General features: G+C 42.9%; 1 protein-coding gene across 4 annotated transcripts in view; it reads right to left on the bottom strand.

Annotated features, from left to right (window-relative positions):
• CACNA2D3 (calcium voltage-gated channel auxiliary subunit alpha2delta 3) overlaps positions 1-27678 on the bottom strand; it is an 802825-nt gene that overhangs the window by 744400 nt on the left and 30747 nt on the right. The gene's annotated exons all lie outside the window — the stretch shown is intronic.

Here is a 27678-nt window from a genome sequence, read left to right as displayed (position 1 = left end):
GGCCTTCTGGATGAGCTAAGTACAGCTTAAAGGTGAGAAATTCAAGCTACTACAGATCCTATCAGCCACCAACTCAAAGGAATTTGGAGCTAAAGTTTAGGAGACATGTCTGCTATGCCAATGAAGCTTCAAGACCAGCACCTAAAGGGCCTTAATTCCAGAAAGCATCCCCTTACCAAGCAGCCACAACTCTCAGAGTCCCATATTCTGCCGTTTCAAAAGGATGCAAAAGCGGGGAAACCCACTCAAACATCCCATTTCATCCTTACTTATTTTAAAACGGCTTTCTTCAAAAGCCATTTAAAAAAAAAAACAAAACAAAAATTTCTTCTGTTAATGGTATCAGCTCCTAACCAACTTTTTTGGTAAAGGTGCAAACTGACTGGATTTAAGTAAAAGCAGAAAGCCAATTTTAAAGTTTCCAGGGAAAACAACCAATACATACCTCAGAAATAGCAAAGCACAGTTCGTGACAATGCTACTCAGCCTTTCCTTTTTGTTCCCGTGTCTGCTTACTAAAAGCAGACAGAAAATCTGAAAGCTTCTGTCAGTGTATGGACTCAGGGAGACTGAACTCCTGGCAAACAAAAGCCAGCTTCTCTCTTTCTGCCCACCTTGGGAGACCAGAGCTACCCAAATTTCAGGTAATCAATACTTGATTGTTTCAGATGCTTTAGAGATAATTCTAAGGAGGCAAAGGTAAGTGACCAGGTAAGTGACTAAAGGTAAGTGACTAAAGCTGTCTCTGAAGCTGATTTTAGAAAACAAAGATAAGGGTGGAAAACAAGAGAGCCTCCCATCTAAGGGCCAAGGTCATTTTCTGAGTATTAACCTCTGAGCTTCCAGCAAGTATTAGCATCACAGGGGGTTCATAATCAATCTGACCTCACAGTAACCTCCAGAGCAGTGTGTGGACCACAGTGCACATGGCTGCTCACTACTGTATGGAACCCTTTTTACCCTGTCTTCACCCGCATGCTTCCATCGCTATGGAAACTGCAAAGGGAATCAGGAGCCAGCCCTGAAAATGCTCATCAGAAACTATCTCCTAATTCTATTTCCATGGAAACAGATGACAGATCAGTGGAAATAAGGTAATATTTTTAAATAAGGTAATCCTTTTTAAAAAAATTCTCCTTACCTAATTTTCTACCAATTTCACAGAGCTGAAATTTGAGCATGCACTGCTCATGAGCTACAAAAGCAGCAGCATTCTCTTGATGTTAGAGATAAATGTTGGGGACAAGGAAGCAAGAATCCAACCACATAGAAAACCAGTGAAATTAAGATGACATCGTCTTGGTAGCAATCACAAGAGCCTGAAGTCGAAGATTCAGCATCCTGCACACAAGCTTTGTCTCAGGCCCTTCATCCACTTCTGTAATAGCATTACCACCATGTGGTGACGGTTTTCACTAAAGAAAGTAAATTGTTTTCTGAAAACTAAACTCTCATGGAAGCTTTAAAACAAGAAGGATTAAGTATAGAGACAGGATTATTTTCCAAAACCAAGGATCCTCCAAAGCTAATTATCCCATGAAAAAGCCTAAGGAGGCTCCATTGTCCAACGAGATTGAAAAAACACCTCCTAGGTATCCAGGGCAGCAACCTGGCCATGAAGTGACTGTTCCACCTACCGTTTCTGTTACAAGCAGTGAAACCTAGGAAACTGAAGATATCCTGCCAAATCCTTCTTGTGAAATAACTGTGGGTCCAATACCCAAAATAGCCAGCCACAGATAAAGAATCTGAATTGGCGGGATGTAACTATAACAAATCATAGCATTTCAGGTTAGAAATAGACAGGGCTCAGGGAGCTGGCATATTCAGATAGACAGTATTTCTTCCTAAGTAGATGAGAAGGGATTCACACTGGGAGGAGAGAGAACAGATTCATCCACCTTTTCCTTGTTATCATGGTAACAGCCCTGCATTTGGGACACTGGCTCTCCTGCAGGCATATGAGAGACATTTTATACGCATGGTATACGACCCCAACTCAGGGAGGTACTATCATCCCCATGTTGCAGAGAAGAGGCTCTGGGTCACCCAGTCAGGGAGTCTAGGCTGCACTGAATATCCAGGCCCTTCTGACTCCTACCTCCAAGCCTCCTAATAAGCCCTCACTAAGCTATCTAAAATGATCACGGCAAACATCTCCACCCAAAGGAGAAAGCACAATCTTCGGAGAACAGGTTAATAAGTAAAGTCCATGTAAATGAGTAGAGGGACATTTGTTGCCCACAGAAGGGATTGGGTAAATATTTTCTGGATGAAAACAAAAAACATATCAGAAAGAAGGAATTTTTTTTAAAAAATCAGGAGTTTCCTTGTGGTTCAACAGGTTAAGTATCTGGCATTGTCACTGTTATGGCTCTGGTTACAGTGTGTTGCAGGTTCAATCCCTAGTCCAGGAACTTCGGTGTGTCACAGGTGCAGTCAAAAAAAAAAAAAAAAAAAAAGTCAAGAGTGGGAGTTCCCATTGTGGCTCAGCAGGTTAAGAACCTGACATAGCATCCTCGAGATGTGGATTCGATCCCTAGACTTGCTCAGTGGGTTAAGGATCCAGTGTTGCCACAACTTGCACATAGGCTGCAGATGCAGCTCAGATCTGGCATTGCTGTGGCTATGGCCAGCAGCTGCAGCTCTGATTCAACCCCTAGCCTGGGAACTTCTATACTCCACAGGTGTGGCCAAAAAAAAGAGTGAAAATGACATACAAGACAAGCAAATCATAAATTTTCATATTTAAAAATATATAAAAGCCAAGATTCCTAAAAAATAAATGGCAGAGTTCTCACTGTGATACAATAGGATCAGCATCTCTGGAGCACTGAGACACAGATTTGATTCCGGCCAGGCACAGTGGGTTAGGTTAAGGATGTGGCGTTACCACAGCTGTGGTGTAGGTCACAACTGTGGCTTATATCTGATCCCTGGCCCAGGAACTCCATATGCCACAGGGCAGCCTGAAAAGAAAAAAACAAAACAAACAAAAAACCAAAAAAATGAAGAGAAGGCTTTAAATCGCCTTGTGATAAATGCCTGCAAAGTGGTTTTGAAAGTGGATATAAATATGACAAAAGAAAATGTTCTTGTATTTGATAACAACAAGATGACAATGACACTGCAAAGCTACACAAGCTAATGATACCACAATATACAGATGCGAACAATGTGAGAAACAGATTTTAAGGCTGAATCAAAGAGAAAAACTCAGGTGTGTGTGCGCCTTTATGTTTGCAACATAAGCTTTAGTATGAGTGTAACTGAATTAAAACATTGCAAAATGCACAAATTGGCCACCATCATTATTCCTTCAAAAGAAGTCAGAAAATAAGATAATAACAAGGAATTGCTGTGACACAAAAAAGAAAAGCTTCAAGGAGGTGAACAGAAATATGTTCTGAAAGCAGCATTAGTCGGTGCATTCATGGCTATGGTCCAGAAGAACCATTTTTTCCTTAAACACATAAAAAGAAAATCTCAAACTGAGCAAACCACTTGGAAAAACAGAATATTGGAACAAGGGAAGCAGAAAAACTCATAATCTGGTTGGAGGTATGCAGTCAGGACAATCGAAACCCACACCCAATGTAACAGCACAAAGCACAGAAGTGTACACTCTCTAATGCTTAGTACCAACACTTGGAGAACTGGGCTCCTTTATGCTTCAGAGCCCTTTTAAAAGTGATGGAAAGTTAGCTACAAAGAATGTAACACAGAATGTGGCATCTGAAATGGCAAGAAAAACTCAAGTCACTGCACTTATTTGGACTCCCAAAGAAGAGTTCAATGTTCTATGAAGCCAGGGCATGGAGGCAAATCCAGCTCTGAGGATGGGGCTGGTTTGCCTGACTCCAAAGGCCAGTCCGGAGAGAAGAGCAAGAGCTCAGCAAAAAAGGCCTAACCAGCAATTGGGGCAGAGGACAACAGGAGAAATGGCACCCCTCAAATCACCACCTAACTTCCATCTCCTCCTTCAAAAAAAACCTGAGGCTTTTCCTCAAAACAGATTCAAGTACCTCTATTTAGTTCTGTTCGAGCTCCCAGACCAGGACATCACCTCCTTAGCCACAATAAAAGATGGAGATCCCAACCCACTTTAAAACTCATTTCACCAAATGTAGTTGTCAGGAGAATCATTTACCATTAAATCATTCAAAACGCACTCCTTCCCCACCCCCAGCAAAGGCATAATCTCCTTTTGCCTGTCTTCAAACCAGACGGAAGGCGGTATCTGGAAGCATGGGTGATTTTTACCACAAACACTCTTGAGAGCTGCAATCCCAATAAGTGGGCAGCACTTTGCAGATCCTAGTGTAAGGGTGAGCAAATTACAAGCCAAGGATCAAATCCAGTCACTACCTGTCTTTGTAAAGAGAGTTTACTGGAACACAGCCATGGCCATTATTTTACATATTGTTTATGTCTGCTTTCACAGTATAAGAGTCAAAAAGCCTAAAATACTTACTACCTGGCCCTTCAAAAAGTTTGCCCTGTCCTAGAGCTAAGATAACTCCAATGAGCAAACATCAAACTCAGTTGGAGTAGTTGTTACAGAATCAAATTCCAAGACCAGCCCAAGTTACTCTGTCTCATTACATCTGGAGAGAGGCTGAAATATGGGCATTTTACCAAGCTCAAAGAGGGTCGCAAACCAGACTCAGAAACTCCATAGGCTTAAGAGATGTCTTTAAACATTTAAATTCAAAAAGCCAATTACCATACTATTAAAAGATGACTTTCCCTTTTGAAGGAAAAACTCCAAGCCTGAGCCTGCTCAGCTCTCTCCAAATTAAAATTTTCTAGGGCTGGAAAGTGCAAAGGCCAAAAAACACCTGTTCAATCTTTTAGGCTTACCTGTACAGCTTTGCAAAGATTAATCGTTACACTGAAGTTTGCTCAGCCATGCTCTCTAATTATTAGCAAGGCGCTGTTCTCAGGCGGAGGAGACCCTTTCTGTTTCCATAACAACTTGGCTAAGCCTTCCATAGGGAAAAAAAAAAAAAAAAAAAAAAAACACTTGGAGAAAGAGTTGAGTGGCTGGCCTGGTTCTTTGTGCATCAGCGAGAAAAAATAGCCCTGCGGTACTTGAACCCTCCACAGCACATTAGCAACCCTTCTGAAAAACCTTGTAACCCCAAGGTTACATCATTATTAAATTTTCTTGTGATGGGCTCTTTTGATACTAATTGTCGCCCGAATCATGGGTAAGACTAATAATATAAGGTAATAATGTGCATTTTAGAATAGAGAATGATGAAACTTTTCCCCAAAGGACAAAGAGGGGAGAATCCAAAGATGTTCACAAGACGGTAAAAGCAAAAAGAGTTCTCAGGTCAAATACATTAGAGAAATCCTGGTTGCACAGATTAAGCAGCTTTCTCTGCTGAGACTTCCCAGAGTTTTTGTTTTTCTAATGTGCTTCTTGCCTCTCCTAGGATGAAGGGGTGAGCTTCATTTCCAGTCCTAAACTTCTTTTACTCAGTTTCTCTTCTCATTCTTTTTTTTTTGGTGCACAGAACCCTAACGGCCACTCCCTACACCCCTGCCCTACAGTAATCTGGTCCCAGTTTGCTCAGGACTTTCAGTGTTAAAACTGGTTAAAAACCAAGACAACTGGTTACTGCATCATGTCCTCAGCACACTGAGAGACTTTCCTTAGATCACCTGACAGTTGAACTAGAGCTGAGTGTTGTCTTCCTGGCCAGAGGGTAGAGAACAATTTCTCCTTATAACCCCAGCACTAAAAAATGCTGCAAAGGTGTCTTGAATAAATGAATTAACGAAATAGAAAGTGAAGAGTCCTTTTAAACAAGGCCTGCTCCTCCTATTCATTTAATACTACTACGTAGTTGACATTTTGATAGGTCAAAAACAGGGAATTTCATGTTTCAACCTAATTTACATACTTTTGCTGTAGAAGTAAGGTTTTCATATGCCAAATTTGTAGAGTCCATGGTCACCTTCTCCACTGGGTCGGCATCAGATACCCAAAGCCTTGCCCAACTGTGTTTCCATCACCAGTAACCAACATTAAAGGAGCCATTCAGATATGAGACAGGAGGGGAGGGGGCGGGGCACACTCTTTAAAAGGATGTCCCCCTCCCTTGAGGAGCCACATTCACTGGTTAGAACCAAGTAGGCCCAAGATGGTAGGAGATTCACTTCCAGCCGACCTTTAACCTCATTCATCACACGCTCATTGTAATACAGCAGCAGCTAAAGGACACATGCCGTGGCTATTCCCAGGCCGATCATAAAAGACCAAAAAGTGAGCAGTGGTCCAATTCCTGGAAATCCCCGCACTTTCCCCAAAATAGCTGGAATAATCCTCCCCAAACTTAGTGGCCTATGATTAGTGGCCTATGAAATCACCCCATCCATAAAAACTGACCACCAGCCCACCTCAGGGCCTCTCTCACCCAAGAGATGGTTCGGCATCTGTGTGTGGAATCTGTTCCTCTCAGGTCCACTCTAGCCCTCGGAGCTGTTCCACACTCTGTGGAATCTGTTTCACTCAGGGCCTCTCTGAGATAGGTCTATTCAGAGATAGACCACACTCTGTCTATGGAATGTGTTATCTCTCTAAATAAACTCACTTGAACATATACTTTGGCTCACTCTTGAATTCTTTCCTGGGCAAAGCCAAGGATCCTCACTCAGCGGCCCATCCCAGGGACTGGCCTGAGACCTGAGCGGTGACCATCCTTCCATTTTGCTGCAACACTTTCACGTGCAAAGTATGGAGAGGAGCTCTACATTTAGAGTCCAAATGGGGGAGACCCCACAATTCAGCCACATCTAAGCTGTGCAAAGCAATGATGTGTGTAGGACCAGAGCTTGCCAAAGACTACATGACAAAGATTCAACAGAAAACATACACATCAGCCCAAGATGAATACCATGTTTTCTGCCAGATCAAATGAATGCCTTTCAACCAGGGTTTACACTGGCAGCTCAGGGAGAGTAAACAGCATTGCTGTGTTTGCAAGGGAAGAGTTGAGGCGGCAGATGCCTGGAAAGAGACACAGAGGGCAGAATTTCAGGATCACTTAGCTGTGCAAAGGCCTGTGGCCAATGAGAGTGTTTGATGGACCAGTGGTATTTTCTCAAAAAAAAAGGCCATTTGTGGAAGCAAGAGAGAGCTTTTTCATTGACCATAGAAAGGATACGGGGAGGAAGAAGGACAGAGCGCGATCTACTTTGGACTCTGGCTGAGGAAGAAAGGAGAGTAAAGACAGACAGAAATGAGCATTAGAGAGGAAAGCAGGTAAGAAGAGAGGGGGAAATGGACAGAAAAACAGAAGGAGGCATAGACAGACAGATGCAAAGGGAGAGACAGAACCAAGGGTGTCAGCCTAGAATAAATCAAGGTTCAAAGGAAAGACATCCCATGGGAGGAACTTGCCATTTCTTCAACAGCCAATGGTCCTTGGCCGTACCAGCGAAACACTCTTGAACTGGTGAGAACAGGCTCACCTCCGACAGGTGGTCGGCTTGCATGGAGTAGGCCTTCGAGCTATTTGAGCCCTGCCTTCACCAACACTTGTGCTTCTAATTGTTAAGAGACACCTGAATGTCTTTAACCTTCATTTTAGATGATCACTTCTCAATAGTTTAGGATGGAAAACATTTCGTGTCTGGAATGTGGAGACGGTAAACAATCTGTGCTATTTCTCAGAGAGCAATGTGTGCATGTGTCAGAGTGACCTGGAAAGTATCTTGGTGGGGCCATCCCACCATCGGGATCAGCCCTGCCGCCGAAGAATTGCAACCATGTAGATTTCGGGGCCTGCCAGATGTACCCTAGAGCCTTAGAGCCCTCAGTTTAAGAATCACCAGAGCTCTTACTTGGGCACCTCTCACTGTAATTCATAAAGATCACTTCAGCACAGCAAACAAACTGCCACCTCAAGACAAACATTGACAGGTTTGTTATAATACAGTTACAGGAGTCAGAAAAGCTCTCAAGGAACTTCATCCCTGAACTGTTCCTAAGAAATGGGTATAAATAATCTCTAAAAAGTTTAAAAAAAGAAAAGAAAAGGAGGCTCATGAAAGAGTTCTACACATGTGCCTAAAATAGAAACACTAAGGGAGTTCCCTTCATGGCTCAGCAGTTAACGAACCCGACTAGGATCCATGAGGATGCAGATTCCATCCCTGGTCTCCTTCAGTGGGTTGGGGATCCAGCGTTGCCGTGAGCTGTTGTGTAGGTTACAGATGCGGCTCAGATCCCATGTTGCTGTGGCTGAAGTGTAGGCCAGTAGATATAGCTACGATTCAACCCCTGTTCTGGGAACTTCCATATTCTGTGGGTGTGACCCTAAAAAAGCAAGAATAAGAAAATTAGAATTAATTAATTTAATTAAGTTAAACAGAGAAGACTCAAAGTTCCAGACTGTGAGGTCCTTTAAGAACTTTTGGGAGTTCCCATAGTGGCCCAGTGGTTAACAAACCTGACTGCACCCATGAGGACACAGGTTCTACCCCTGGCCTTGCTCAGTGACTTAAGGATCCGGCATTGATGTTAGCTGTGGTGCAAGTTGCATTGACAAGGCTCAGATCCCATGTTGCTGTGGCTCTGGAGTAGGCTGCGACTGGACCTCAAGCCTGGGAACCTCCATGTGCCACAGGTGCGGCCCTAAAAAGACAAAAAAAAAAGAACTTCTGGCCACATGCCTCCCCAGCCTCCCCAGTGACACCATCAGATCACCTGTGCAGAGTTTTTCCAGCAGCACACGAGATCGCCGATTATTCAGTCTAAGGGGTTTTTTTTTTAATAAAAATTACTTCATCTATACTTTCCTTTTAGTTTAAAATATCTGACAAAGCCTAGAGAAAAACTGAAGTCTATTGACATGGCAAAAATAATAAAATTTACTCATCCTTCCAGTTAAGTTCAAGTTTAACAAAAAATTGGTTTCTTAAATAGAAGCTTTAAAACATACACTTGCCAGACTTCATATAAAAAGCTTTCCCTGAATAAAACTGATTCCAGTAGAAGAAAGGCTTACTCACTGATCTGTCCTTGGGTGAAATTGCTGAACTAAAAGGAGGGAGGTTGGTGGGAGGGATATTTCTTGACTCTCAGCGGACACAATTATCAATACAGAAGAGGTTCACAAGAGCAATATTTTGAAATTCTAAACTGTGTGTCAGAGTGTCCCAAAATCTGACTATTAAAACTTATCTGAATAAGGAATATTTTTATTACATTGTTTAATTGTTAATTGTGCTTTGAATTTTACTCATTAATCTACTGTGTTGGGAATCCGTGACCTTCTGCCTCTAATTGGGCCTGATGTGGAAAACTACCTAACGGGCTAACAGTGCTGGTCCCCTTCTCACTGGGTCTCTTGACAAAGCCTGTTGCTGAGCTGGCCTATTCGCAGGCTACCTTCTCCCAAGACTCTTTCCCTGGCTAGCTTATTCTCATCATTCATTTCTTGGCTGAAATGTCACCTCCTCAGAGAGAGGTCTTCATTGCCTTATAGAACAAATATTTCCATATTCAACATCACAAATTATTAGAGAAATGCAAATCAAAACTACAATGAGATAGGTACCACCTCACACTGGTCAGAATGGCCACCATCAAAAAGTCTACAAATAATAAATGCTGGAGTGGGTGTGGAGAAAGATGACCCTCCTACATTCTTGGTGGGAATATAAATGGGTATAGGTACTATGGAGAACAATATGGAGGTTCCTTAAAAAACTAAAAATAGATTACCATATGATCCAGTGAACCAACTGCTGGGCATATATTCAGAGAAAACTCTACTTCAAAGCGATACATGCACCCCGGTATTCACAGCAGCACTGTTTATAATAGCTAAGACATGGAAACAAGCTAAATATATATCAACGGAGGAATTGATAAAGTAGGTGTGGTACATACATACACACACACATACACACTGGAACATTACTCAGCCATAAGAAAAGAACAAAATAACGCCCGCCATTTGTAGCATCACAGATAGACCTAGAGTTTATCATACTAAGTGAAATAAGTCAGAGAAAGACAAATACCATGTGATATCACTTATATGTGGAATCTAAAAAAAAATGATACGGAGTTGCCTGGTGGCTTAGCAAGTTAAGGATCCAGCATTGTCACTGCTGTGGCTCTGGTTACTGCTGTGGCATGGTTAGATCCCTGGCCCAGCAAATTCCACATGTCATGGGCATAGCCAAAAAAAATAAATTAAAAAAATTTCAGGAGTTCCCACAGTGGCTCAGTGGTTAACGAACCCAATTAGTATCCATGAGGACTCACGTTCGATCGTTGGCCTCCCTCAGTGGATTAGGGATCTAGCATTGCTGTGAACTGTGGTGTAGGTCACAGATGCAGCTCGGATCCCAAGTTGCTGTAGGCTGGCGGCTATAGCTCTGATTGGACCCCTAGCCTGGGAATCTCTATACACTGCAAGTGCAGCCCTAAAAAGACAAAAGACAAAAAAAAAAAAAAAAATATATATATATATATATATATATATAAGAGTTCCCTTCATGGCATAGCAGAAACAAATCCAACTAGTATCTATGTGGGTACAATCCCTGGCCTTGCCTAGTGGGTTAAGGATCCAGCATTTAAAAAAAATTTAAATGATACAAATGAACTTAATTATAAAACAGAAATAAACTCACAAACATAGAAAACAGATTTATAATTACCAAAAGGAAAAAGGAGGGAGGGATAAATTAGGAGTTTGTGATGAACAAATACACACTACAAATATATATATTTAAAATTTTAAAGATTTAAAGATTTCTATTTTAATATATATTTAAATCTTTAAATCTTTAAATACTTATATCTATATAAAATAGATAAAAAGGACCTCCTGTGTAGCACAGGGAACTATATTCATTATCTAATAATAACATACAATGGGAAAGAATCAAAAAGAATTCATATATACACCCACATATATAACTTAATCACTTTCCTGTACACCTAAAACTAATACAACATTGTAAATCATCTATACTTCAATAAAAAAAGTTTAAAAAAAAGTTTAAGAAATATTTCCCCACCCACCACACACATGCACAACTCTCTATCATTGTTCCCTCTTTACTTTATTGCATTTTTCACAATTTTTTTTTTGTCTTTTTTTAGGGCCGTACATGCAGCATATGGAATTTCCCAGGCTAGAGGTCGAATCAGAGCTGCTGCTGCCAGCCTACGCCACAGCCACAGCGACGCCAGACCCAAATGAAGTCTGCCACCTACACCATAGCTCACAGCAACTCGTGATCCTTTACTCACTGAGCGAGGGCAGGGATCAAACCCACGTCCTCATGGATCCTAGTCGGGTTCGCTTCCATTGAGCCACAACGGGAACTCCCACAATTTCATTTTTAAAATGTATTTATTCTTTCTTTTCTGTTTCTCTCAGTAGCCTGAAAGGTCCTTAAGAGCAAGTGTCTGGCGCATAAAAATAAATCTGCAATAATAAACTATCAAATAAATGCAGGAAGGGGGATCCGATGAGAGACTATAGCCCACTCAACAAAATGTAACCGGGTTCCCCAGCCCTTTCCAGGGACCATGAGGCATTAGTCTCAGTCTTGCAGATGGACCTAGTTTGATAGTATTTGGAGTCTAGGAAAAAGTTCTATATGGTAAAAGTAAACTCCCTTTCCTTGAGCGGGGTGTATCTGGACTTGCCACCCAGAGGGCACTGCTATTTTCTTTACAGTTTCAGATTAAACATGGATTCTTTTTCAGCCTGGATAGGTTGGCTGAAATTTGAGGAACTGTGTTTTTGTTTTGTTTTTTACTTTTTCGGTTTTATGTTTGTGAGACCTCCTTGGAGTATCTCTTTCCATAACATACTAAGAGCTCACAGCCAGTCTCCTATAATAGGCAACACCCCCTCTGACAGTTTTGAAGTCTATTCCTGATCATATTCCTGTCAACCTTAAACATCTATTTCAATCTCAGGGTCTTGGGCATGATGCAAAGCAAACCCAAATTGGAAAGGAATTTCAGGCCAGTGAACAGAAGAACCTCCAGGCAGGACAGTGAGACCTAATCCTAACCCTAACCCAAGCCTTGGGCTGCAGTACTACATCAGATTTCCTAGTGTAGGAGAAAATGTCCCAATAAAATGTAGAAAGGAGAGACCCCAGCCATGATGACTAAGCAAAGTCTAGCCAACTGCCCCAACCAGTCCTCCCTCATGCATCTGCTTCTGTAAATTTGTTTCCACATCTACTACCTTGCCTGACGTCACTCCAGTCCAACTAGCCAAGCTTGGACCCGGAAGACGTAGCCCATAAAAGCCTTGTGAAACCCTTCTTCCGGGCTCAGACTCTGGAAAGCGATCTCCTCTGAGCCCGCCGGCGTAATAAACCTGAGTTCTCCAACTCTCCGAGTGCTCGCTTGGTTTTCTCGCCAGGTAAAAGAGCTGATCCACAGCAGCCACAGAGCTACTGGAGCTGGTACGCTACAGCCACGGGGCTGTCGCCAGAGCTGATACGCTGCAGCGCAGGGCTGCTGGGTATCTGCCATAACACTAGCACTGAGTAAAGTACCTAAGGCCCTAAGCCTTTGGGCCTTTGGACTTTATGGGGCTCTGGGCCAGGGAACCTGAAGAGACCTTCCCTTTTACCTCCCATTTGCATTCATTCATACGTTCATTTGCAAAAGCTAACTCCACAGAGCCAACAATAATGCTCTAAAGTCCTGGGCCAGGTGGCTCCCTGGCCAACCACAGTAACACAGATTGGAGTGCCAAGAAAGCCACAGACCTCAGTGAATTCACCTGAATCTCATCTGAATTGTGAGTAGAATTAAACCAGGCTTCCCACGCAGTGTGGGAGGTGAGCATCCTTGCATTCCAAATCTGGGTTCTCCATTCAAAATTACAAACAACTCCCACCCCCAAATCAGCCTGACTTATTCATCATCACCCTGAGGCGGTGCACTCATCTTTACATTTTAAAAGATAAGCACCTCCATCAGGAAGAAAATTCAAAGGATATCTTTGCATGAATTAACAAAACAAAACCTACTCACCACTATGCAAATGTGAAATGAGGCTAGCACAAGTGAATGAAAGTTACAAGCTCATTCATTCCACAAGCATTTATGGAGAACCTCCAGTGTCCCAGATTCTGTGCAAGAGGCTCCCACTGACCTCATTTTCACCACTCACTTTAACTCTTCTTCTTCTCAAGATCTATTCCTTTAATAGTAAGGAGTCAAATACGGTATTTGCTCTACTGTAGGGCTCACTAACAAGCAAAACATAGATAAGGAGAAAAAGGAAGAGAAATATAGACAAAAATAAAGAAGACTGAAGGCAAGGGCTTCGGACAAAAATGAGGAAAGAGAGAGAGGCCTGAAGAGAGTCCTGGGAAAAAAGGAGAACAAAGAAGAGACTGCCACTTAGGGAGGAAAAAGTGAAAGCCAGCACTCATTCCTTACCTAGGCAAGAGCTGAGTAAATCACTCAGAATCTAAAAGGTCCCTTAAGGTCCTCTGCTCCAACTCTTCTCCCCCGCCCACTGCCTCAACCCAGGATGTGAAGGATCCCACAGCAGTTCCAACCAAACAGGCGTCTCTGCCTGAGCTTCTCTAAGTGAAGGAACCTCGGTCTCCAGTAAGTCTGAGCTTAACACACTGTGCATCCATTCCCCTCCACCAAAGGAAGGTGGTAGACATGATGAGCTCGAGACCCCATCCCCTGACTCCCACACTTCCTTGTTCTAAAAGTTAGGTCCACTCTTAAAAAACCCACAGATCTCAATGTGGTCCTCCTTTATCTTGGCAAGACTCCACAGGAGCCCACCATCTTGAATTCACTCTCTCCTAAGCTTGAGCTGTCTTTGCATATCTCCAGAGACTCTGCTGTGCATGACAACAACCAATGGTACAGGGGTGTAAGGAACCCACACTGGAAGATGCTATGTCTTAAGGACAGAAAAGCAGAATGCTAGGGGTGAATAATCAGAGTTGGAGGAGGTCCACTCTGACACCTGGTGCACACCAGATACCCGTGCCTTTGCAGGGCTAAGATAATCATACATTTTTCCATTTGACAAAACTTCACTAAACCCATTCTACTGTCACCCAACTACATGCCTAGTTTGGAGACATATAAATCTTAGGTGGAAACTAAAAGGAAGGCCTAAAACAGAGTAAGTCCACATGACTCAATGACCCACCCAGACCCAGACCTGCAGTCTCCACTTTATGGGACCTCCACAGGGGAAACAACCAAGCCCATGAAGTGACTGACTTCCCAAGGACAAAGACAGCCCCAAGGAGAAAGTTAAATTTTATCCCATCATCTCAACTGCCATCCCAGACCTAGAGAACTCAGGACATGACCCTCTGCCTATCAAATCTGATTCTCTCCCAATGGTGGGGGTCCTGAGTTTTACTTGTTCAGTGCTCCCAGCCACTCTATGGGTCAATAAACCGTGTTTGCGATCTCACGGCTCCAGCCTCTGCCTCCTTCCTCCCCGCTGCCCTAACACTAAACACCCATGGAGCCCTCACGACCCTGTGGGGGACAGAGCTGTACCAGTAACTCCAATGGACAAAGGAACAATTCAATAAGAACACAATAGAGCGAATTAAGTGCAAGAGAGGAACCCACACGCACTGTGTCTATAGAAATTTTCATTCTACATATAGGGAAGAGAGAAACTTTCCCCTAGACCCAAAAACTGAATCACAATCCCTTTCCCCAAAACAAGTTCCCTAGCTTTTTTTTTTCTTTTAATTTAAGAAAACTGTAATCCGGGTAATATTGGAACTCCCGAAATCTTCCCCAAAGTGTTAACTTTCATCAAGATATCTTTGACAGGAGAAATGACCTGAAATGTCATCAGTCAAAGGTAAAAAAAGATGTCAATATTTTTCAGACCATGAAGTCAGCAATTTTCATCTCTCCAAACTAAAGAGAGGTGCAGAATATTATCACAGAAAGTCTCATAAAAACTCATTAAGAATCTTCCAGGAGTTCCCGTCGTGGTGCAGTGGTTAACGAATCCGACTAGGAACCATGAGGTTGCGGGTTCGATCCCTGCCCTTGCTCAGTGGGTTAACGATCCGGCGTTGCCGTGAGCTGTGGTGTAGGTTGCAGACGCGGCTCGGATCCTGCGTTGCTATGGCTCTGGCGTAGGCTGGCAGCTACAGTTCTGATTAGACCCCTAGCCTGGGAACCTCCATGTGCCGTGGCAGCGGCCCAAGAAATGGCAAAAAGACAAAAAAAAAAAAAAAAAAGAATCTTCCAAAAGGTTCATAAAATTATCTGATAAAGGCAACAAACTCTTCAAAATTCATCTTCTATAAATTGAGCACTACAGAGTCAGAAGCATCGCTAACAGCTTTTTAACTAAGATACTCACAATCAAAGGCACAGGAGAAGAAAGGAAAGCCTTCCCCCAAATTGCCAAATTTAAATAATTTATTTAGATCAACATCCAGAAATAAAATAAAAATAAAAGGGGACAACAAACTCCCATATTTCTAAATTAATGGCGCACTCTGTATTCTTCTGCCACATACTCAATTAATAAGGGGCTCTTGGACAGTAGGGTAATTTTCTTCTCTATTCACAGGATTTCAAGGTGAGCAGCTAATAACTTGCAGTAAGTTGCTTGCTTAAGATTAATGGTATTCAGCGAGGAGCATTATAATTTAGGGCTGTCAACCTCTGGAGAATAAATGGGCAAAGGGACATGATGGACTCAGGCTGCCAATGGTCCTCAAGACCAAAAGGCACCCAAGGTCAAATATCCAGCCTTCGACTTCCTCTTTGAAATGTGGAGAAAGTCAGGAAGGAAATGCAGCCAGCTCCACAAGGATTCACACTGCAAATTTCAAGAGTTCAAACAAAGCCCCTGCCCATCTGGATGGTTCTTGGCGAATAGGGAGATGAGAATTTCCGGAACTGGGCAGCAGTCATTGTGTGCCTGGGATCCATCCTGTACTCGAGACACCTCTCTCTGTGGTTCCTTTTTCTGCGTTGCAGACTTCAAGTGACACCACTGGAGGTCAAATGTATTTTTGGTGATCACGTGGCCACCTCTCTACCATCTCAAGAGGCCATCGTATATCAATGACCAAGCAGATGACTAAGGGACAAAGAGGGATCCTTAGAACAAAATCAGGCTTGGGTTTATATTTGTCGGGAAGACTTTCCTTCCTCCATGTACATGGGAGCCCAAGAAGCTTCTGTGACAGAGGAAGGAAAGCTGCCTCAGCATCACAAGGACAGAAGAACCCAGTGTTCCCTGTCTAACCACCCTGCAAGATCCTCACTCTGCCACCAACACAAGGTCAGATTGGATCAGAGTTCAGGATAAGCTGGTTCAGTGGTTCTCAAGCATGGGGCAGTACCACCAACAACCCCCAATAGAAATATTGGGTGGTGGGTGCTGCCTGGGGTTGTAACAATGAAGGGGAAGTGTTACACAATGAGGGTGGACACACACCAAGAACTATCCCGCACAATGACCAACCATCCCTCCACTAATGCCCTTAAAGTTTCTGTTGAAAAAGAATGATTTTCTTTATTCATCTTGTTGGACAGAAAAGAAAGGTAAGATTCAGAGAGGTGGTGCATCCTACCTCTCTCCCCCAGCTAGTTAAGAGGCAGAGCCAGGACTAAAATCCAGGCTTTCTGGCTTCTTCTCTCTACACCATAGTCAGGGAAGGTGGGAGTAGCAGGAACAGAGGGTATTATTTACTGGGCCCTCACTGTGGCCCAAAGCTTGGGTTAAGTGCTTTGCACACTTTCATTGAATATGCAAAAGGACCTTGAGAGGACTCTAAGCCACAGAGAGGGTAACAAACTTGTCAGAGGTTGCACAGCCAGGAAGTGGCAGGCGGAGGTGCTCCCTGTCCTGCTCAGAGCTGGCACTACAGTGTACAGCACAAGAGGAAGGACGGGCAGGGACTGAGAAGACACCAGACCATCCTGCCCTCATCACAAAGTGCCCACCTCCTAAGGCCTTGGAGAGACGCATCAAGGACCAGAAAGCTACCACATGGTCCCTTCTTGAACTTTCAAATGATCTGAAAATTAACCCTAGAAGGAAAAGTTCCTTCCAGATGCTCTCTGGACAAAGGTCAGATACATGGATCTAAGGTAACTTCAGAGTGAAGAAAATAAAATGACAAAAGTAACTCCTGTGGATTCTACCACCAGGAGAAGAGGAGGTGGGTAGAAAGCCCAGTCTTGGGGTGAGCTCCGACTGCCCGCTCCCTTCATGAGTCCCTTGCCACGACCGAGAACTGACTGTTCCACACTCAGTAATGGAGGGAGTAGTCTAAGGTGGGACTTGCAGACTGAACGTGTGTGGAATCAGGATCATACCAGATAGACACATGAACTCCTGGAAAGACAAGGAAGAGAGAAGGCAGGATATAAGGTCCCACAGGAAAGGCAGGGGACATCTGGGTCTCAGCTGATTCCCCCAATACACAGGAAAGGTGCATTTGATGTTGAGTCTTGACCAAAGGGTCATCTCCTTCCCTGACCTCCTGAATGGGTTAGGTACCAATTGGGTGTTGTCCTGGCCCTCTGGGCTGACCTCTGTCTAGGAACTAACTACACCATACTGAAAGTGACTGTTCACTAGTCTTTTCCGCCACTAGACCATGTGGTTTGTGCAGAAAGGGGCTGAGCACCTGACCTCATGTGCACTATGCTGGATGGATAGGTGCACTGACACCTTTTTATCCAGCAGGTCTCAGCTTACTCATCACCCTGGGGGCCATAGTACCAGAGCTTTCTCCTAGCCAACTCTCATTTCGGTAGCAGTGGCACATTTGTTTCTCCACAGGATCTTCCTCAAGATATTAGATATTGTTGCCCACTCAAAACCCTCCACTGACTCTCAGGAAGAGTGTGCTGCTTGTTTATAAGGCTTCTACCAATTCCTCTGAGAGGACTGTCACTTCCACCTCACTGACATCAGGCATGGCTGGATGACTTATTCTGCCCAATGAAATGTGAGAAATGAAATGCCAACTTCAAAGAAGTAGCTTTAAGAGCTATTGTGGCTTCCACCATTGCTCTGTCCCTCTGTTGCCAGGACAGTGCTCTCCCGGAGAAAGGTGACTCCTCAGCTTGGACCCTGGGATGAAGAGGATGTGGAGCAGAGCCACAGTCAACCCATGAAGATCAAGTTACCATGTGGGTCTTGGTTACAGGTTTGAAAGGTAGACTGCTGCCATTCCTTAAGGCTTCCCTGAGACTTGGCCTCATAGAGCTTATCACAGTCATTAGGTAATGAAGGTCACTGAGATGTGGTTGTTACTGCAGCACACCACAGCAAAAGCTGACTATTACAATCTTCTACTGAACTCAGTATCAAATTCAAACTTATCACCACAACCTGGAGTGTGTATATACCACCTGAGCCTTGATTGCTTCACCAACTCGTTTTCAACCATTCTTATTCTCACTTGTTCTGCTCTAGCCATCCTAGCCTTCTGACCATTTCTCAAACATGCTAACAATACTTCTGCCCCCAGACCTGGCACTGGCTCTCCCCTCTGCCTGGAATGTTCCTAATTAGCGAAGATTTCTTTAACAGTGCCTTCTATCATTTCTTATCCCTTTAGTATGTTTTCCTTATATCACTTATCACTATATGACATTACATTACACACTAATTTTAACTAATTCTCATCAGTTTCTATGACCAGGAGGTAAGCTCCATGGTCAGAGAGTACATCCATCTCATTTATCTCTGAATCCCCACAGCACAGAACAGAAAGTGGCACACTGCAAGCACTCAACAGATACTTGTTGAATAATGCAATGCTTATAACCCACTAGGTTATGAGCTCCATGAGGGCAGCACCTGGGACCCCTTGAGACAGACTATATTTTCCAAAGATGGCCACAACAACATTTCCCATCCTACATGTTCTTTTTAAAAGCTTACCACTCCTGGAGTTCCTGTCGTGGCTCAGCAGAAACGAATCTGACTAGTATCCATAAGAATACAGATCAGATCCCTGGCCTCACTCAGTGGGTTAAGGATCCAGCTTACCATGAGCTGTGGTGCAGGTCACAGACATGGCTCAGATCTCATACTGCCATGAGCTGTGGTGTAGGTTGTAGATGTGGCTCAGATCTGGCGTTGCTGTGGCAGTGGTATAGGCCAGCAGCTAGAACTCCAATTCAACCCCTTAGTCTGAGAACCTCCATAGGCTTTGAGTGCAGCCCTAAAACAGACAAACAAACAAATTAAATAATTAATTAAATTTTTTTAAAAAGCTTCCCACTCCCTCATCTTGAATGTGGGTGGACCTCTACAGATTCAACCAGCTTGGCAGAAGTGATGCCAAGTGACACCAAGATTTTTCAGACTAGGTGCCAAAATGTCATTCACTTCTTCCATCTTCTCTTGAAACTCAACTGTCACATTAAGAGGATGTCCAAACCATCCTGCCCAGAGAGACCCCTTGGAGAGGCCACAAGAAGGGTTCCTGCCCAGAGCCCAGCTGAGGTCCCAATATTTATACAGCTGATAATTTCAACCCCTAGCCGCCAGGTCATCCTGGTCTTCCTAGATGAGGTCCCCACAGAAACAAGCCACCCTGCTATGTCCAAATTCCAGACCCCATAATCCATGAGTAGGACACAATGGTTGTTCTTCACCACGAAGCTTTGGGTAGCTTGTTACTCTACAACAGTGACTGAAACATCTCTATGCCCAGCACAGAACAGGCACTCAGTAAATATCCTGAGTGCAGACTGTCTCTGGCCTAGTGCCTTGTTTTCAATCAGAAGCTAAATGCCATCTTTTGCCTTGTTTCCATCAAGTCCTTGGGGAAGAGCATTGTCCGTGACCTGACCCCCTCCAGGATTCCCAGGGGTCCATACACATCAGAAGTGCCCTTGACCATGAAGGTGAATCCAGATTATGAGCCTATGAACCTCTGTGCCCGTGGCTGGGAAGGTATAAAAATACAGAGTGACTACTCCCCAAGGAGTGATCGTCTCTGACTTAATGTCGGGGAATAAAGAGACTTAGAAACTTGAACCAGGCTGGCTTTGGCTCAGCCTTTGCTGTATTTCCTAAAGGAGCCTCTTGTCAAGGTACACAATGGAAACAGGATGGCAGCCTAAGAATGATGATTTTCATATCATGATGTCCTACAGGCTGTGAGGCTGTTGCCTCAAACAATCATTTCTCATGTAATGAAAATGGAAGGAAAGGCACAAAAGTTCGGACAGCTTTTTAAGGTTCTGCAGCTGAAACTTCATCATCGGTAGCTCTTATATTCCCTCTTAGACTTCAATTTGACTAGAACACATGACATTCAGTTACTAATTCCTGTGCTAAAGCAGAGGCTGAGGAACTACATAGCTAAAGGAACCCAAGCTTCAGGGACCTTTCAAACAGCCCCTCCCAGGGGACCCAGCATTGTGTTCACCTGCATATTTTTGTCAAATTTTTAAAAAAGTGAAATATTTTAACCTCAGTTGGTTAAGATCACTGTCTCCTTTGCTCCAACTCTGTCATACTTCTTTCCCCATCAGAGGACACTGGTACGGCTGGGGGCCTGGAAATGGGGTCCACTCAGTTGGGGTGAAGAGGGCAGTATGCATGTCCCCATAGAGTCAATGCTAGTTAGTAATTCGTTGTATTTGAGATTGACACAAAGCTCTGCATGCCTCTGAAGGGAATAATCCTAATACTGCATGATGTTGTGTTTCATATGCTTACTGATCCTTTACCTTAATAGCCTTAATTACCTTAATAGCAGGTGTCCACCCTCCAGCACTTGCCAGTAGGTGGCACTCGCCCACCTCCACCCAGTCACCTCGCCCACAGCTGCCCATCCTGCCTCTGCCCTCCATCTACACTGGCCTCACCAGCTGGACCTCACCTTTGTCCACATGCTTCCTTTGGCTAAAATGGTCTCATTCAATCACACTTCTGGAGGTCATTTAATTTCTTACTTCTTTGACACAAAACACTGATCTCAATGAAAAACAGCATAAATCTCATTAAAATGCCTGGAAAATGAGGACACCAATGACAAACTGGTTAATGAGTGTCTTCAATTCCAAGGACAAACTGGTTAATGAGTGTCTTCAATTCCAAGGATTAGTTATGCACAGAAAATCTGAAATATCCTAAAGTCATCAATGAGCATTTTGAAATGTTCATGTATGAAAGAAATTTGATAGGGGTTTTCCCAAATTTGATAAGCCTAAAAATAAATATGACAATACCAGTAACAAAGAGCAAAGCTGAAAGAAAGTTTACTAAACCATCAATATAATAAAAGTCAAACTTCCACCATCCATTCCAGAGCTGTGGTTCTCAGCCAGTGCTTTTACAAAAAACTAATGCCTGGGTCCCAGCAATTCTGATTTAATTGGTCTAGGGAGTATCCTGGGCTTCAGGATTCTTAACAGTTCCCAGATTATTCTATTGGGCATCCTGTGTGCACAAACACTGCCAAAAAAGACTGAATCATTTCTCTCATTTCTCCATAGAAAATGGTATTACAAAATCATCATCATATGAAGAGCAGATTAATGAATATTCAGCCAAAAACTATAGGGAAAAACAGATTTTAGAGCATGTCAGGCAATTAAGTAAAATAATAATAATAGTAGTAATAATAATAACTGCTATTTTCTGGATTTTGCAATGTTTGTGTATGTTTATTACATAAATGACACAACTTTCAAATTAATGTGCTGATTTCTTTCCTATGTTTCATAACACAAAATTGTATAGGTTTGACTTTTCCCCTGGGAAAAGAACAAATTTTGTGTGTGCTGTTTTTCAAAATAGCTAGATTCCATTAGCCAAGGAAGACAAAGGACTGTGTGGGTAACAAATCCAAACAAGTTCCAAGAAGATTAGATACAGAATCAACACTAATCAGCTCCAGGCACATAAGAATTTGATTCTGTCATATTAGCCTCTATATTCTGCACAAGCCTGGTACATGGGAAGTAACAGTGAAAATTTTTGTGAATTTTTTTTTTTACTTATTCCCTCCTTGATTACTGGATATATTACAACTATGAAGAATATAATTTTCTATTATTACACATGGCATGTCTTATTACACAGCCATTGAGAAGGAATCCTATGAAGAATATGTATTAACACCAAGAATGGTAAAGGCCAGAAAACTGAACATCCTAAATCACCACAATCAAAGTAAAAAAAAAAAAAAAAAAAAAAGTGCACTGAGCAAGGAAGAAATCTGGAGAAAAATATGTCAATAGTAATGATACTTGCACATAAAATTGGAATTTTTTTCTCTTTCTATAGTTCCCCATTTCCCAATGTTCATGAATGATCACATACTAGTTTAATGATGACTGAATCAGCCAGGACCCCAATGGGAATTAAATGACAAAGGCTAACTTTGATCACTTAGAGAGTGTTCAGTTAAGAGGGACTGACAGAGCTTGTACAACCTGCAGTTGCTATGCAGGGTGATCAGACCCATGACCCTTAGAGACTTCTTGCCAGATGTGACACATATCATCTACACTCATATTCCAGGGTCCAAAAGCAAGTTATCTGACCACACTTCAACAGGATGGGAAATGGGATTTAACATGCACCCAGAGGGAAGACAAATGGAGTATCTGTGAACATCATGAGCAACCATCTCAGAGGAAAGATTCAGACAGCCACTTTTCTTTGCATTTTTGCAAATGAGTGAGTATGACCCAAAGCTCCAAGCTGTAAAAGTTCCAGAAGCGCTGGATGAACAAATAAAAATCACTGCACCAAGAGAAATCACCCTCTCTCCACTACCTCACACAACACAGAAGCAGCACCCTGGGTGCAGGCATGTGGGATCTTGGCCAAACCTTTGAAAGAAGAGACAGAAAAAACATCGCCAATTCTTGAAAACTGAGCATTGCTATCTGATTCCAAGAAGCCAGTTCTGCATCTATACTCTTGTTATCCAAGATTTGATGTAAGATGAATGGATAAAAAGATATTACACACACACACACACACACACACACACACAGGAATACTAGTCAGCCATTAAAAAGAATGAAATTTTGGAAGCTCGACTGTGGTGCAGTGAGGTAAGGATCCGGCGTTGCCACAGCTGCCACAGCTGCTGTGGCACAGGTCACAACTCTGTCAGGGGTTTGATCTCCACGTTCTACAGATGCGGCAAAAGGAAGGAAGGGAGGAAAGAAGGAAAAAAAGTGGAAGAAAAAGAAAAAAGAGAATGAAATTTTACCATTTACAGCAAGATAGATGGACCTGGAGGTTATTAGACTAAGTGAATTAAGTCAAAGACAAAACTATATCATATCACTTCATGTGAAATCTAAAAATATATAACAAACTAGTGGATATAACAAAAAAAAAAAAAGAAGCAGATGCACAGATACAGAGAACACACTAGTGATTACCAGTTGGAGGGAGAAGAGAAGAAATATAGGGTGGGGACTGGAAGACACAAACTACTAGGGATAAGATAGGCTCAAAGATAAATTGTACAACACAGGGAATATAGCCAATATTTTGCAATAACTCTAAATGGAAAGTAAACTTTAAAAATTGTATAAAAAGTTAACCTTTTAAAAACAAAAGATCTGGTGTAAAAAGGAACAGTCAGTTTATCCTGGAGAGAAGATGCACCACAGGATTGTGCCTGGGATGAGCTGGATGCAGGAAGCCAACCACACAGTGCTCTGCTCTGCAAGTCTGAGATGGGCTCCTTTCTTCCTGGCAAGGGGTGGGCTCCAGTATATTGTTCAAAGACAGAATCAATACTGAAAACATTTTGAAGTTAGTCTGGAACAAAATTTCCACAGAAAGCATTTGAAATAAAATAGCTCACAAAAGGAGCTAAATTAACAGTTAGAGGGATTTTCGTAGCTGCACCCGGGGTGACCTCATAGCTGCCACAGGAAAATATACCCCCTAGAGAGCCAAATAAACGCCCACGGAAATAGCGAACCAGGGGGCTCCTAATACCATCCCAGCCCTCACCAAGGAATCACAAAGCTCTAAGTAGCCAGACTGCAGGAAGCAGAGATTACAGACAACACAGCAGAGGGGACAATCTTGGTGCAGCACCATGAAGCTGCTATGCCTCCCGCCCTGGCGGGTAATTTCCTTCTGAAATAGTGCAGCTCCTTTTAAAATTATATGTTGCTTCTCCCCCTCCTCAAAGGACTTCTGAATGCAGTGATTGCAAGGAAGTTGGTAACTGAAAAGAGCCTTTGCACAGAGAATTTCTCTTCTTTCTTCTTACTGTTCCCACTCAAGTCATCATCTTTGTTCAACACATCCAAATCCCGCACTTGAAGAGGAAATCACTCCGGCAAAGGGCCTGGGGGCCTCTGCTGACTTGCAAAGCACTTAGGGACTTTGATGAGTGTGTTATCTATTGCTATACAACAAGTCACTCCCAAACCCTAGCGGCTTAAAACAATAATGGTCATTTCTTATCTCCCATGGTTTCTGTGGGGCAGGATTTGAGGAAAGGCTCAGCTGAGCATTTCTTAGGTGGGATCTCACAAGTGATTGTCCTCAGATCTCAGCTGGGGATGGTGTTCCTTGAAGGTGAGATCAAGTTAGCTAGCTCACTAACTTGGTTTTTAAAGTGGCTCACTCTGCTAGCTAGCAAGTCAATGTTGGTGCCAGCCAAGGGTATCAGCACCTCTCCACATGGGCCCCTCATGGCATGGTGGCTAGCTTCTGCAGAGCAAGGGATCCTTGAGACCAAGGCAGAGACGGAGCCTCAGAAGTCACAAATCGCCAGTTCTGCCAGGAACAACCCGCCTTGATTCAGTGAAGGAGAGGATCATCCTGGAGTCTGGTTCCCAGGGAGTCAAAGCGTATGACCATTAGGGCACTATGGGTGTAGCAGACGCAATGGATTGTCCTACCTACACCCACCCAACTTGCAACTGGGCCAGAAGGTCTGAGGATTGACTGCTCCCAGGAGCAGCCCTTAATCAATGGCTGATGGGCATTGGTGAATAAATGGCCCAGCTCCCTCATGCTTTGAGTAGGATCTCTACGGTGTGTGTACTACACTGGCTCCCAGCATCCCCCAGTGAATTACATGCCAGGTGCCCACAGTAGTGACTGGCTTAGTAAAGCACCCTTTATTGTCGACCTTCTCATCCCTTTTCTACTTTGCCATTCTCCTGCTGGTATTTCCTGGGTTCATTGTATAAATAACCTATATGTACTCAGATCACTAACTTAGGTCCTGCCTCTAGGACCCAATCCAAGGCAAGAAGGGCACTGAAAAGTTTGCTGTATTCATGGAGCTAGGGAGGCATAACAAAGGCACATAAATTAGGCTTCATAGTCTCAAAAAAACAAGCTATCAGCTAATATTAGCAATTATGTTCCTAAAGAAAATACTATGTTTGGCAAAATCTCAGTTGGCAAGATCACATGAAAAACAGAGGATTAGTGGGGTAGCAATATAAATGACATTCTATGCATTTTTAAACTAGAATAAATAAAAATTCTAGAAGATATCTATTTACAAAACAAACAAAATGTGTTCAGGTTGAATATTTGCTCCAGGAAGCAGCCCTACTCCTGAATGAACTTCCTCACTTGTCCCATAGTTATGGCTCTGGTGCTAGGACCTGAGAACACAGGACTTTCCATAGACTGGGCGTAAGAGATGACCCAACATGAAATAGCACTCATCCACACCATGAGGGAGTTTTCCTCTCCACAACTTGCTTTTCATTCTTTTGAGAAAGAAAGAAAGAGAAAGGAAAGAAGGAAGGAAGAAGGGAGGAAGGAAAGGAAAGGAAAGAAAGAAAGAAAAGAATGAATGAAAGAAAGAAAGATTCCAGCCAAGGGGGAGGGTGAGGGATGGATTGAGAGCTTGGGGTTAAACAGATGTGGACTATTGCCTTTGGAATGGTTTGGCAATGAGATCCTGCTGTGTAGCACTGGGAACTATGGTCACTTATGATGGAGCATGATAATGTAAGAAAAGAGAATGTGTACATGTATGTGTAATTGGCTCACCATGCTGTGCAGCAGACAATATTGTCAGAACACTGTCAACCAGCTATAATGGAAAAAAATAAAAATCATTATATATTAAAAAGAAAGAAAGAAAGAAAGAAAGAAAGAAAGAAAGAAAGAAAGAAAGAAAGAAGAGGGAGGGAGAAAGAACCCTCAATACTGTGCTCAAGGTTATCTTGAACTAACCCACAGGAGTCTCCAATATCTCTTGCCACTAGACTGAGGCCGGGTAACTGGTTCTGGACGATGGAGCTGAGCAGAAGTAATGTGTATCCCTTCCCAGCTGAGGCAGGAAGAGCTAGGGTGCATCTTCGGCCTCTCTTCCCTTTCCACAGCAATTGACAGGCATGTGAAACGATAGCAGGGCCAGGATAGAAGTGGCCTGTGGCCCTAACGAGATTCAGGACGGACACTGACCCAGAGTTGTCCACCCTCGGCAGGCTCTGTGTGGTTCCCTTTGTTGTCACATGGGGAAGTTATGTGATTCCAAGATGTGTTTATTATTGCAACACAGCCTAGCACAGCCCTGACCAATAAAACCACCTCTCCAAAGTCTAAGGCTTCAAGCAAAGAGCCTTCAAAAGGCAAAACCATCCTGCTAGAATTGAACAGAACTGTTTTGCTTTCATAGCAGGTACTTCTCCTGTGGCAGGTGATCATGGTTTACGATTTATTTATAGAACTGATACAAAGTTTCCATGTAAATAATTTTTGAAGCTTTTAAAAAATAAGTCCATTTATAGAAAAACAGTAAAGCCATGAAGGTAAAACCAAAATGACTGAAAAGTAGGAAATGGCATCAACTCCACAAAGGGAGAAGAAATCACAGCAATGGCATATGCTTTGTTGAAGGCCCTGGACTATTCATCTGCAACAAGACCACAAATTTTCTCAATGTGGCTGTACAACATCTTGCCACACTACCTCAAAATCCAGGTGAACGAAACTTCATTTGCCTGGATTTTATAGAAGAGGCTGGCTAAGCATGAGGATCAAAACAGAGGTGCATGGAGGATGATGGCTCTTTGGGGAACAGGCTTCTTAGAAGAAAAAAATTAGGCATATTGTCTGCAGGCGGGGAAACAATAATAATTTTGGGAAGAAATATTAAGAGGCATTCAAGGCACAGAATATACTATTCGCAATGTGCTAGCAAAATAGCACAGTGGTTAAGGATACAGGTTCCTAAGCCCAAGAGCTCTGGATTTGAATGTGACTCCAGTCTTTGATCTTGGGCAAGTTACTTTACTTCCCTGGACTTGGTTCTCATTTGTAAAATGAGGATTATAAGAGTACCTCCCTAATCAGGTTGCTGGGAATATTATATAAGTTATTACTTATAAGTGCTCAGATTAGTGCCTTGTACATAACAAATGCAACAAAAGTCTTAGCTATGTTCTTTTTTTTTTTTCTTTTTTAAGAAACCTGGGTCATAGTAGGACCTTAGTCAAACTGTTTGAATTTGAATGAAAGAAAATAGTGATTTGTATGAAGAGAGCATTCAAATGAGCTAGATGGATTAAAAGAGCCATTTTGTTCATCTGTTCTGGAGATTTGAAAAAATACATATGCTCTTCCAATCATCTACTGCTACAATCCCCATCGTTTGTGCTAAAAAGTTGTGGCAGGGTCTAGAATTCAGTATTTGATTGTCTTCTACCACATT

This window comes from Sus scrofa, chromosome 13 (assembly GCF_000003025.6).
Source record: "Sus scrofa isolate TJ Tabasco breed Duroc chromosome 13, Sscrofa11.1, whole genome shotgun sequence".
NCBI lineage: Eukaryota > Metazoa > Chordata > Mammalia > Artiodactyla > Suidae > Sus > Sus scrofa.
The sequence above is the reverse complement of the archived record's forward strand: the minus strand, read 5'-3'. Positions and strand labels throughout refer to the sequence as shown.